Source organism: Oryctolagus cuniculus, chromosome 20, assembly GCF_964237555.1.
Source record: "Oryctolagus cuniculus chromosome 20, mOryCun1.1, whole genome shotgun sequence".
In the NCBI taxonomy this organism is placed as follows: Eukaryota; Metazoa; Chordata; class Mammalia; order Lagomorpha; family Leporidae; genus Oryctolagus; species Oryctolagus cuniculus.
The window spans coordinates 20,427,520-20,437,261 of NC_091451.1; positions in this window are offsets into that span (position 1 = coordinate 20,427,520).

Here is a 9,742-nt window from a genome sequence, read left to right on the forward strand (position 1 = left end):
GGACCTCGCTGAGACGCCCCACCCTAGGCTGCCCTCACCCAGCACCCCTGCCTCAGCGGCCTTCCTGCTGCCCCAGAGCCCACCCCCCTCGAGCTGCTTCCACTCCATGCCTGCGGCCCTCACTGTCCCAGTGCCCACTCGCTCTCTGTGTTCCTGGTGGATTCCGCGCCGCCACACCTGAAGCCTGTTGCTGATAACCCATGGCTTGCCGGAGGCAGATCGGGACCCGCCCGGGCTGAGCACCCCAGTCCTCAGCTACAGCCTTCTCCCCGCGGCCTGGGCCCCTGCTGGGGTCGGCCTTGCTCGGCAGGCCCAGACAGCCTCTGCGAGATCCCTACAGTGTCACCCTCGGGGACCTGCCCTCTCCTCGCCCGTTCTGCTGCATGGGTGCCAGTGCCGCTCATGGCCAAGTGCGATACCTGCAGGGAGTTGGGGCCCTGAGCCCCGTGGGGAGGAGGCGCATCTCACAGGCGCTGTGGCCCACCGCACCTTTCTGAAGCATGCCAACTTCCCAGTGTGTGGCCTGTGACCTTGACCTGCCAGGCAAGACTCCCTCCCCCCAGAGCTTCCTGCAAACTGCGGGTTCCTGTGTGCCCTGCTTTGGAGCAACCCAATCCAGCCATTAACTCACAGCTCCGGGGCCGCAGGCCTGGCCTCGACTTGATCCACACTAAGCCTGGAGCGGGCCTGGGCTGTAAGTGCTCATGGGGGTGTGTTACGAGAAGGCTGTGGGAGAGCAAGGCTGGAGGCCTGGGTTACACAAAGCTGCAGGCACTCGCCTCTAGAGCAGGTGCATGCCAGGCGTGGTCGCTGACGTACTAGGATGAGGGCCCGAGGGCATGCTTGTGTCTGGAGAGACAGAGCAGCCCATACTGATGGTCTCCTGCCACGCACTTCCCCCTGGCCCTCACCAGTGGGGTTAGTGACCGCAGCACCCCAGGCCCCTGGTCCCACAGGCCAGGCACAAGATCCCCTTACCGTCCCTCCCCCACCCCCATCTGCAGGGACTAGCCCGCCGGAGAATGGCCTGAGACTGTGAGTGGCGACTTTAATTCTGTATCGAAGGTTGATTTCTTCTTCCTCCCATGGAACGCCCCCCCCCCATTCTTGTCTTTGCCCCCGTGGGTTTGAAGTGGTAGACTGTAGCCCCTGGTGTGTAAATAGTGTACATAGAGTGAGATGAAAGACACTTGCTATCCAGATGTTTGCAATATGGAGCTGTAATAACTTCTAGGTGTTCGAAACCTGTGATTTCTGTGCCATTTTCTGTATAGATCCGCCTCTGAATAAAGCTGATATACAAACAGCAGGGGAGGGGCTGGGAGTCCTCTGTGAGGGGGGGCGGTGTGTGTACGTGCGTGCGCGTGGGCGGCATGAAAGGACATCGCGGAGTGGTTCTTAGGACAAGGTTCCTGGGTTCCCCTCGGAGAGGAACTCCACAGGTGAAGGCACCAGTGGCCTGCCTCTCCCCTCCAGTGTTTGATCTGGGAGCTTCCTCCGTGGTAGCCATGGAGTGGCTCAGCTATGACCCGAAACTTCCTCCTGTGCCCCCCCCCCCATCGGTGGCATCCACCTTTCTGCCTGGTTCTTTCACACCTCCGTGGTCACACACAGCCCACCTTCTTCCCCAACGGCAGACTCCCTTCCTCTTCTGTTACGTTTGAGAGCGTGCATCTGCTGCTCACTCCCAGATGCCCACACAGGTCAGGGCTGGCCAGGGCTGAGGCTGGAGCCAGGAGCCAGGAACTCAATGCAGGTTTTCCCACATGGGTGGGTGGCAGGAATCCACTTGCGGGAGCCATTGCTGCTGCCTCTCAGGGTTGAATTAGCGGAAAGCTGGAGTTGGGAGCCCGAGCTTGGAACCCAACTGCATACTCCGATTTGGGACATGGGCATCCTGACCAGTGGCTCAACTGCCAGATCAGATGCTGACCCTCCCTCCCTTCACACTAAGTTTTTTTTTTTTAAATGTATTTACTTGAGAGGCAGACAGTGAGCAAACGAGCTACCGTTCTCTGGTTCACTCCCCAAATAAATACCCTCAGTGACCAGTCCAGGCTGGGCCAGGCCAAAGCCAGGAGCTGGGAACTTAATTCATCCAGGTGTCTCTCAGGTAGGGGGCAGGGACCCACCTACTTAAGCCGGCACCTGCTGCCTCCCAGAGTATACCTTAGCAGAGCTGGCACTGGAACCCAGTACTCTAATACGGGTGCAGGTGTCTGAGCTCCTAGGCCACATGCCCGCCCCACCGCCTGCCTTCTGTGTATACACCTGCGCTCTTGAGCTTCTCACCTTCCACCGAAACAACAACAAACAGGAAACGGAAGAGCATCTGGAACTGAAAGTCAGATTGTGTCAAGTCCCCAGCAAAGAGAGGAGTAAGGGTGAGAAACAGCTCCAGGGAGGCAGCGTGAAATTGCCTGCACACAGCTGTGACCCGCTGGCTTTCTGGTGTGCGGGCTGGAATTACAGGATGAGAGCACAGTGAGCAGACTCGGCAGCTTGCGCGTGAGCTTTGGGCTCAAGAAATCTCCCGAGATGGCTTCAGACTGGGACGCCCCTGCAGAAGCGGCTCTGGCAGCCCCGCGGTCAAGGGGGAGGGCCAGGAGGTGGGCGGTCCTTGCACCCAGGGCTGGAGCCAGGCACGGCGCTCCCAGGCTTGCAGACTCAGGGACTCCCGTGGGCGGCGTCTGGCTCCCAGGGCAGAGGGGACAACCCGCATGCGGCTGCTGCAGGTCTTCCCCGAATGTGCCAGGCCTCTGCAGGACTCGTCCTCACCCTGGGTCTCAGACTGCCCTTCCGGCTCCTGCCCACGCCCAGCCTTCCAGGGAAGTCACTGCCACTCCTCCTCCAGGCCACCTCCTCCCTGCAGCCTTCCTGCCCCTCCAGGAAGACAGTGTGTACAGCCACTGTTCTCCACGGTGCTAGGGATTTCTCCGATATGGCGGTCTCTGCACTGTCTTGTCATGTTTTATTTACAAGTTGATTGTCCCACCAAAACTGATTTCTCCAAGGGTGGAAACTGTATCTCATTCCTCTTTTACCCCAAGACCCATCAAAGGACCCATCAAAGGGCCAGCAGTATGGTGCAGGGGGTTAAGCCGCTGCTTATGAAGCCGGCAATCCCATATCAGAGCGCCAGTTCAAGTCCCGGCTGCTCCACTTCTGATCCAGCTCCCTTCTAATGTGCCTGGAAAAGCAGTAGAAGATGGCCTAAGTGCTTGGGCCCCTGCACCCACATGGGAAACCTGGATGGAGTTCTGGGCTATTGCAGTCATTTGGGAAGTGAAACAGCAGATGGAAGATCTCTTTATCCATCTTCTCCCCTCTCTCTGTTACTTTGCCTTTTGAATAAACAATCTTAAAAAATAAAAGGGATCCATCAAAGGACTTAGCAGTTACTTGAATGAATTACAATGTTCTATCTACAACTCATTCATTCATAATTTCAAAGCATTTATTGTGGGTCAGGCGTTTAGCCTAGCAGTGAAGGCGCTGGCTGGGATGCTGGCAGCCTACACTGGAGCACCTGGGCTCAGTTTCTGGCTCTGGCTCCCGACTCCAGCTTCCGGCCAATGCAGACCCTGGGAGGCAGCAGTGAAGGCTCAAACAACTGAGTCTGCCATTCATGTGGGAGCCCTGGATGGAGTTCCAGGCTCCTGGCTTGGACCCGACCTACCCCAGCTGTTGCAGGCATTTGAAGAGTGAACCAGGGGTTGAAATCAATCAGTCTCTCTCTGGTGCTCTCTTTAAAATAATATTAATAATAAAAAATAAATATTTGAAAAAGAATGGCCAGCACCCCGTATCAGAGTGCCAGTTCTGAGTCCCAGCTGCTCCACTTCCAATCCAGCTCCCTGCTAATGCACCTGGGAAAGCAGTGGAAGATGGTCCAAGTGCTTGGGTCCCTGCACCCATGTGGACCATCCGAAATGAGTTCTAGGCTCCTGGCTTCAGCCTGGCCCAGGCCCTGCTGTTGCAACCATTTGGAGAATGAACCAGTAAATGGAAGATCTCTCTCTTTCAAATAAATAAATAAATAAATAAATGTTCCTGGGAAAGCAGTAGAAGGTGCAGCCCCTGCACCCATATGGGAAGTCCCAGAAGGCTCCTGGGTCCTGGCTTTGGATTGGTCCAGCTCTGGCTGTTGTGGCCAGTTGGGGAGTGAACCAGTGGAAGGAAGACCTCTCTCTTTCTCTCTCTCTCTCTAACTCTGTCTTTCAAATAAATAAAATAAATCTAAAAAAAAAAAAACTTATTTACTTGAAAGGCAGAGTTACAGAGAGGGACAGAGAGATCTTCCATCCACTGGTTTACTCCCCAAATGGCTGCAATGGCCGGGGCTGGGCCAGGCTGAAGCCAGGAGCCAGGAGCCAGGAGCTTCTTCCGGGTCTCCAATGTGTGTGGCAGGGGCCCAAGCACTTGGTTCGTCTTCCATTGCTTTCCCAGGAGAATCTGCAGGGACTGGATTGGAAGTAGAGCAGCTGGGACTGAAACCAGCTGTCATATGGGATGTCAGTGTTGCAGGTGATGGCTTAACCTGCCGTGAAACAGTGCCTGCCCCCTAATAAAACAAATCAGTTGGTGCTCTGCAGGGGAAACACAGATGCTTCTTTGACTCAGGCAAGGCTGCCGTGTCCCTGTCTCTAACTCCCAGGGTCCACTCTGCGAGTGTCCCAGTTGGTCATCCAGGGACCCAAGCCCAACCCTCAGGGGAACCGACCGGGTCAGGTGCCATGGCCTCTACTGGCTCTGTGCCCTGGTGCTTCCTGCCTTCTATTTCCTACGTGGGTCTCCCCTGAGGGGTCTCTCCTGCCTGGCTGCTCCTCAACTCCAGAAGCCCCGGGGCCAGGCGAGCTCCGCTGAGTGATGGGGCAGTGATTTGCCCCATTAATTCCTCGGCACAGATCAATCCTTCCTGATGCTAAGTAGTCTCATTGATTGTTGGCCGCATTCCCATCCCCCCAACCCCGAGCCAGGGGCCCCTCGATTTCTCTGCACGGCTCTTCCCCCACTGTGGCAGGGCCAGGCTGAGGACCTCAGGGAGTCCCTGTCACAGGAAGACGCCCTAGGCCCACGAGGCCGCTGTTCACCCCTCCCCCGCCCCACTGCTGACAAGGCCAAGGAAGAGGTGAGGGCTGTGGCCTCGGAAGTGAACTGGAAAGAAAAGCTCACTTCTTTCTTCTCCAGGGCCCCAGTGGGGGTAAACCAGAGCAGCCTCGACCTGCTCGAAGTAGAAACAAATATTGAAAAGCCAAAGCCAGCAAGGAGCTCTACAGCTGGGGTGACACCACAGGAATCCAGTACACCGACGGGTGTGGTTATGAACAAGAGAATGCGGGGGTACCTCATGGAGAACGGTCTGAAAAGTTATCTATTTTGGTGCAAAAACTTGTCTTTCAATCCACACACAAGACAAGTGCCAAGCTGAATGGTGACAGCCCCCTCCCCCGTCACCTCCTTCCCCTCTGGCCGGGCCCCCAGCTCCCAGGCTTGGTCCTGGCTCATTTTGTTTTGCAAGGATTCAAAGACCCCATGTCTGGCAGGGTGGGCCTGCACCCCACCAGCCAGAGCTCAAGGCCACTGCTCTGCGAGGAGCCGGAGCAACTGAGAGACGTGTTGGCAGGTGCTGGGCGGGCGGAGGAAGTGTCAGAGCCCTGCAGGGGCCGTGCTCACGGGGGTTCGGGTGTTTGAGCAGAAGCTAAGGTGACACCCACCATGGCGATCTTGACTGTGCTGATCCATCTGAGCTGGGGCTGGACCAGGCAGAAGCTGGGAACCAAGAACTCAGTCCAGGTCTCTCCCGTGGGTGGCAGGGACCCAGCTAACGGAGCCGTCACCTGCTGCCTCCCAGGGTGGACATTAGTGAGAAGCTGAAACCCGGAGTGGAGCTGGGACTCAGACCCAGAGACTCCGACATCCCGAGCAGTAACTTAACTGCTAGGCCAAACAGCCACGCCCTGACACTGTGTACCCGGCCAAGGCCAGCTTGCTGGGTCAACACGGTGGACAGACAGCAAGTGAGAGAGGGAAGAAAAGGGGCCAAATGCCCCGTTCTGTACCTGACTCCTCAATCTGGTTAACCTGGGTTTGGAGGAGACGTTCGCTTCCTGCACTGGGTCTGCGCCGCCTCGGGTGCAGGAGGCCGCAAGAGCTCCCAGGATTCTTGCTGCCCGGTCCCGCAGTCCAGCTCCCTGCAAGACGGACGTGCGCGGTGGCGCCACCCCCGCTCCATTCGCGTTCTGGGGGCAGCACGGCAATGCACCACGCGTGGCACGGGACCGACCAGCCTTCCTGCAGGTGCCTGTGCACTCATCGGAGGACACGGGGGCGGCGGCGGCCCCCCGAGCACTGTCCCCGGCGTCGTTGCGAGGGAGAAGGCTGGGTGCTGAGGGCAGAAACGGCACAGGGATCCTGTTCGAGGCCGAGGGAGGGGCAAGCACGGAGACCCTGAGTTAGGAGCGTGCACTGGGTCCCGCAAATACCCTGCCAGCGGCGGAGCTTGTGAAAAAGGCTGCGTTGAAGGAGGCTGCCACCGAGAGGCTGTGGGAGCTTTCAGCGACACTGACAAGAGCACAGAAACCAGAGGCGAGAAAGGCTGTGCTCCCTCACGACACTTTGCAGACCCACGCCCAGCGGGTGGACGTCAGGGCTGGGTTTCTCCTAACCCGGGAACTTCCCGCGGGAGCGCTGCCTGCAGGCAGGCGGCCCTGCCGCTAGGGGGCTCTGAACAGGGGCCGAGGACGGCTGGGAGGTGCCGCGCTGGGAAGCTCCTAAGGCAGACGCCAGCCCGGCCCCGGCCTGGCCCTCTCCACCTTGAAGCTGTGGCTGAGGGCTGCGTGGGCCTCCCTGAGCTCTCTCTCAGCTTGGCACCTGCACACACACCTTGGCATCCTCGTGGGGAGGAGCTGAGTAAGAACAGACGCCGAGGTCTCATGCCAGCCACGCGGGTGACATTTCATTCAAGGCAGCGCTTTCCTAAGCCCAAGGCCTGCAGTCCCACACTGGAATTCATTTTACTTGCTAACAGTCATGTATTAAATAACTGCCAATCCTGGGCAAGTGCAATGGCACAACAAGTTAAGCCATTGCTTTGAATGCCTGTATCTCATCTCTGAGTGCCAGTTCATGGCTTCCATGTGTTGGTTCACTCCCCAGAGGGTCGCAATAGCCAGGTCTGGGCTGGATCAAACCCAGGAGGTAGGAACGCCACTGAAGTCTCCCACGTGGGTGGCAGAGGCCCAAGTACTCAGGCCACCTTCCACTGCTTCCCCAGGCACATTAGCAGCAAGCTGGATCAGAAGTGGAGCAGCCAGGACTTGAACTGGCACCTATATGGGATGCTGGCACTGCATACAGCAGCTTTAACCACTACGCCATAGCACCAGCCCCAACAGCTCCCTGCTAATAAACCTGAGAAAGCAGCAGAGGTTGGCTCCGCCCAGTCCAGGACCAGTCATTGCTATCATCTGGGGACTGAACCAGTGGATGGAAGATCTCTTTGTCTCTCTTTCTAACTCTGCCTTTCGAATAAATAATCGATCTTAAAGAATAATGCACTTAAGGACAGGTGTTTGGCATAGTCCTTAAGTTGCTGCTTGGGCCACCTGTACCCCATGTTTGAATGCCTGGATTGAGTCTTGTCTACTGTGCTTCTGACCCAACTTCTTGCAAATACGCACTCTGGGAGGAAGAGGGTGATGGTTCAACTGCCTGGGTCTCTGCCACCCACATACGAGTCCCAGATGCAGTTCCTGGCTCTTGCCTGGCTCAGCCCTGGCTGGTGTGGGCATTTGGGGAGTGAAACAGTCGATGGAAAATTTCTCCCTGCCTTTTGAATAAAGTGAAAATAAATAAATTTCAAAATAAAAATGCATTTATGATGGATGTTTGGCTTAGCAGTTAAGATGCCTGTCCCATACTGGAGCATCTGGTTCTGCTCCTGAATCCAGCTTCCGGTTAATGTAGATTCTGGATAGCAGAACCCTGACAGCTCAAGTAGCTGGGTTCTTACACCCACATGGGAGACCCAGATGGAGTTCCAGGCTCCTGGCTTTGCCCAAGCTGTTGTAGGCAATTGAGGAGTGAACCAGAGGGTGGGAGCTCTGTCTTTCTCTAAATAACTAATTTTAGAAACTCAAATTAAGGAGCCAGCACTGTGGCATAGTAGGTTAAGCCTCCACCTGCGGCACTGGTATCCCATATGGGCATCAGTTAGAGTCCCGGCTGCTCCTCTTCGATCCAGCTCTCTGCCTGGGAAAGCAGTAGAAGATGGCCCAAGTGTTTGGGCCCCTGCACCTGCATGGGAGACCCAGAAGAAGCTCCTGGCTCTGGATTGGCCCACTTTTGGCTGTTGAGGCCATTTGAGGAATGTACCAGCAGGTGGAAGATCTCTTTCTCTCTGCTTTTGCTTCTCTGTAACTCTGCCTCTCAAATAAATAAATAAATATTAAAAAAAAAAAAAAAAGCTGGCCCAAGTGGGAGACTCCTCACTGTGCCTGTGTAGGAGACCTGGAAGAAGCTCCTGACTTTGGATCGGCTCAGCTCCAGCTGCTGTGGCCATTTAGGGAGTGAACCAGCAGATGCAAGACCTTCCTGTCTTTCCCTCTCTCTGTAACTCTCCCAAATAAAAAAATCTTTTAAAAATTTCAAATAAAAAAACTTAATTGCATTTCAATAAAAAATTATTTAAAAATATCATGTTGGGGCTGGTGCTGAAGTGCAGTAGGTTAATCCTCTGCCTACAGTGCCGGCATCCCATATGGTTCGAGTTCCAGCTGCTCCTCTTCCAATCCAGATCTCTGCTGTGGCCTGGGAAAGCAGTAGAAGATGGCCCAAGCACTTGGGCTCCTGCATCCAGTGCGAGACCCGGAAGAAGCTCCTGGCTCCTGGCTTCAGATTAGTCCAGCTCCGGCTGTTGCAGCCATTTGGAGAGTGAACCTGCATATGGAAGACCTTTCTCTCTCTCTCTCTCTCTGTCTATAACTCTACCTCTCAAATAAATAAAATCTTAAAAAAAAAAAATTCTGTCAGGGCCAGCGTTGTGGCACAGCAGGTACAGCCACTACCTGTGATGTCAGCATCCCATATGGGCACCAGTGTGAGTCCCAGCTGCTCTGCTTCCAATCCAGCTCCCTGTTAGTGGCCTGGGAAATGCAGTGAAAGATGGCCCAAGTGCTTGGGTCCCTGCCACCCATGTGGGAGACTTGGAAGAAGCTCCTAGCTCTTGGTTTCGGCCTGGGCTGGTCCTGGCCATAAAGGCCATCTGGGGAGTGAACCAGAGGATGGAAAATCTGTCTCTCCCTCTCTGTAACTCTTTCAAATAAATTTTTAAAAATTCATAATTAAAAACATTACATCTGGGGCCGGTGCCATGGCTCACTAGGTTAATCCTCCGCCTGCGGCCCTGGCATCCCATATGGGCACTGGGTTCTAGTCCTGGTTGCTCCTCTTCCAGTCCAGCTCTCTGCTGTGGCCTGGGAAGGCAGTGGAGGATGGCCCAAGTGCTTGGGCCCCTGCACCCGCATGGGAGACCAGGAGGAGGCACCTGGCTCCTGGCTTTGGATGGGTGCAGTGCTGGCCATGGTGGCCATTTGGGGGGTGAACCAATGGAAGGAAGATCTTTCTGTCTCTCTCTCTGTCTAATTCTACCTGTCAAATAAAAAAAATTACATCACTTATGTCATAAAAAATACAGGCATCTGGCAAAAAAAAAAAAAAAAAAAAAATCATGAGGGTGATG